The following is a 4287-nucleotide window of genomic DNA, read 5'->3' on the forward strand; positions in this document are numbered from 1 at the left end:
GTTCTGCTGTGCATGGGGTCACTATGAGTCAAGGATGACTTGATGGCACCTAACAACAACAACAACATTAAGGAAGCAACAGACTACAAGTTCAGGAACACACTCAGTCTCTCTCAGCCCACTGTCTCTCAGCCGACAGTCTCTCTCCCAGCCTGCATTATGCGCTTGAGCATTATGCACTTTTAAGATTTGTCTATATGGGATCAAATTGACAACCACTGCCATCGAGTCGGATCTGACTCATAGCGACTCCTCCTTGGGTTTCCGAAGTGATATCACTAGGGAAGTAGATTTTCCAACCTTCCTTCCTAGGAGTGGCTGGTGGGTTTGAACCACCTGCCTTCTGGCTAGCAGTCAAATGCCTTAGGCACTACGCCACCAAAGCTCCCAAATTGACAACAGCAACTAGAAAGATTTGATTGGAACCTTAAGGGGCAGTGAGTTTATGTTAATGAAAGAAGAACAACTCAGAAAAGGAGAGTGAGAATGGTGGCCTAACTCAAAGAATGTAATCAATGTTCCTAAATTGTGTATGTAGAAACTGTGAATTGGTTTGTTTTGCACATACAACAACAAAATAAAATGTATAAAACAATGAATAAAAAGTGAAACTAAAAAAGTCAAAAAGAAAATTAAGAAAGCTGCTCACATGTGGTGTAATAATTATATGATATGGCTTTTCTACCCATAGTCTTTGTAACTCTCCCTTTGCTATGACTAGCTGATTGTTAAAGTTGTCCACCTGGTTTATTTCTGTTGGAGCAGCAGTAAGCAGTCTTCTGGGAAGTTCATTCTCTCTCAGGTGTATAGAATTCTGATGTTGGGATTGGTTAGTTTGGCCACTCTGCCAGGCTCAAAAGGAACCCTCCTAGAGGCAGAAGGAATCTTTCACTGCTGGCTGAGAGAAGTGAGAGACACGCATTGCTGAGAGAGAGATGCGAAAGATACACACTGCTGAGAAAGAGATATGAAAGACAAGCCCTGCTGGGAGAGAGACTGTCGGCTGAGAGACAGTGGGCTGAGAGAGACTGAGTGTGTTCCTGAACTTGTAGTCTGTTGCTTCCTTAATGTTGTTGTTGTTGTTAGGTGCCATCAAGTCATCCTTGACTCATAGTGACCCCATGCACAGCAGAACGAAACACCACCCGGTCCTGCGCCAGCTCTGTAATCCCTGCTATACTTGAACCCATTGCGGCAGCCACCCTGTCAATCCATCTCGTTGAGGGCCTTCCCATCTTTCGTGGACCCTCCACCTTACCAAGCATGGCATTCTCCTCCAGGGAATGGTCCCTTCTGGTAACATGACCAAAGTAGGTGAGACAAAGTCTGGCCATTCTTGCTTCCAATGAGCTTTCCAGCTGTACTTCCTCCAGGACAGATTTGTTAGTTCTTTTAGTCCATGGTACTTTAAGCACTTTTTGCCAGCACCATAACTCAAGAGCATCAATTCTTCTTTGGTCTTCCTTATTCATTGTTCAGCTCTCACATGCGTATGAGGTGATTAAAAATATCGTGGCTTGTGTCAGGTGCACCCTAGTCCTCAAGGAGTCTAGAAAGCCCCATAACCTGTGAATTCTGTTTGGCTACTGCAATGAATTATTGAACCCAGCAGAGAGGTGATGGGTGCTGCGGGAGGAATGGTTGGTGTTAGGGTTGGTGAAAGAGCTGGAGGGAGGCAATATATCTGGCCTCGCAGGAATAGGTCTTGGGCTACCAATGCGATTCTGTCTTCCTCTCATAGGGTTAGAGGAGGTCAGAAGATGGCACCTCCCTGCCCCTTTAGCAAGGAGTTAGTCGGGGAGCTTGGTTGAACTCCAGAGTTCATGTACTTACTTATCCCAGGTCTTCCTGTGTGTTGGATGTTCAGGGTGATATTCAAAGTGATGGAGATGCTCTGGGCTGTCACACCCTCTGGTAAATACCAGTGGGCCACAACATGAGATCATTATTTATTATCTCTTTAATTCTCTTTCAGTGCTTCTCATTCTGTAGAGAATGTCTCAGTTTTGGTATTAGTATGCCTTGAATAAGGAGTTCAGGTGGATAGTGCCTCAGGTGTTTGACTGCTAACCAGAACGCTGGCAGTTCAAACTCACCAGTCACTCCATGGAAGGAAGACAGGACCTTGAATGCCTCTAGATTATTTCCTAATCTTCCTGGTGGAGATTAAGAGAGAGAGAAACAAAGACAGAGAGAGAGAGAGAGAGACAGATGCAAGCAATAAGATCTAACATGTTTTGTTTTGCTCATGCTTATATTTATCATTATCTGTTGGTGGCTGGTGTCCTGGGTGGTATAAAGGGTTAACATGTTTGGCTGCTAACAGAATGGTTGGAAATTTGAGTTCACTCAGTGGTGCTTCAGAAGAAAGTTCTGGCAATCTATTCTGAAAAATCAGCCTCTGAAAACCCCATGGAGCACAGTTCTGCTTTGATACACAGAGTCACCATGAGTTGACGTAGACTCAACAGCAGCTGGCTTGTTTGTTTGTTTTAGTGATCTGTTGTTGTTGTTGTTAAGTGCCGTCGAGTCGTTTCCGACTCATAGCGACCCCATGCACAGCAGAACGAAACACCTCCCGATCCTAACACCAGCCCCACAATCCCTGCTATACTCGAGCCCATCATCGCAGCCACTGTATCAATCCATCTCGGTGAAGGCCTCCCCCTCTTTCATCGACCCTCCACCCTACCAAGCATGACATCCTTCTCCAGGGAATGGTCCCTTCTGACAACATGACCAAAATAGGTGAGACGAAGTCTGGCCATTCTTGCTTCCAAGGAGCATTCTGGCTGCACTTCCTCCAGGACAGATCTGTTAGTTCTTTTAGCAGTCCATGGTACTTTCAGCATTCTTCGCCAGCACCACAACTCAAAAGCATCAACTCTTCTTCGGTCTTCCCTATTCATTGTCCAGCTCTCACATGCATACAAGGTGATTGGAAATATCATGGCTTGTTAGTGATCTAGTTTACATTAAAGATAATGATATAAAATTCCCTTTTAAAGCAGAAAGACTTACATAAAATAGAGTTGATTTAAGTACAAATATTAACCTAAGTCCATACTAAAGGTTCGGCTGTTCCTGTGGGTGGACTCCAGGCAGGTGGGTGGCACTGCACTGGCCCCACTTCAGCCCTTTGAGGAGTCCCAGGACCTCTACCAGGGACAGTGGTCTCATTATGAGACACCTGAAGCCCCTCAGCAGGCTGCTTTCCCCACACATGTGCTGAACATGAAGTTGGCCCCCTTCTTTCTGATATGAACCCAACACCCTGCACACACCCATCCCCAAAGTCCTTGGGATGTGTCCCTGATGGCTTTCCTAATCCAACCCTCCAGCCTTGGGTTTCCCATGATCTGCACTGTGCCTCTGGACTCAAAATCTCCTAACATGGAATCTTTATTCCTATGTTAGTGACAAAGTTAAAGAACAAAACCCACCACAGGATTTCCTACATGATTTGCTCTGTTAATAATTTAGTGACGTGGACTGAATTGGATTGATTCTCCCCAAAATCAATGCATAAATGATTATTGTCTCAGATTACTTCTGTGTGCTTCAGTAAGACTGCGGGGAAGATTTTTGATTGAAAATTTAGATCTGCACATACTACTCAGAATTATTGTGAGGGTTATGTAGGCTAAAGGGGTGACTTGGTGCTTACATTTTTATTATAATTAAAGCTTCTTCTTCTTTTTTTTTCTTTAATGGTACTTTTATGACATAATTACCATCCTGTTTCAGGTCTGTAATTTAAAAATTAATTCTCAATACTGAAAGTGAAGTGAACCAATTACAGTGGCTGGGAGAGTGTCTGTAGCTGGATGTGCTTGAAGCACTGCCATCACCACAGACATACCTGTTCTCATAGTGGGGCTGGGTCAGTGCACCATGGCTGGGTGTGCCCGGGTGACACACATGGTTGAGTAGGCACTCAGCTCTGAGCCTGGCTTTGCCCAGCCTGGCCAAGCAACCCTCCAGGAGGGCAGAAACACTACCAAACCCAACCCAGTGTGCCAATGCTGACTCATAGCGAACCTATAGGATGTGCCACTAAATCAGAAGCAGCAACCCCATAAAGCTTGAGTGGAAATTTCGTTACAATCATGAATTTTGCCAGCTCATTTTTATTTTATTTTATTTTTTGTCTTTTTAAAATCAACTTTGTTTTAAACTGGATGCTTTTTAGTGTATTTTCTCATGGGATATCTTTTGTGTATATGGTTATGTTTTGTTAGTAGTTGGTCCTAAAAACTTGACAATAAGGAGCCCTGGTGACACAAT

This window comes from Orycteropus afer, unplaced genomic scaffold, assembly GCF_000298275.1.
Source record: "Orycteropus afer afer isolate SDZICR_OR568_19922 unplaced genomic scaffold, OryAfe1.0 scaffold00459, whole genome shotgun sequence".
NCBI classification, from domain to species: domain Eukaryota; kingdom Metazoa; phylum Chordata; class Mammalia; order Tubulidentata; family Orycteropodidae; genus Orycteropus; species Orycteropus afer.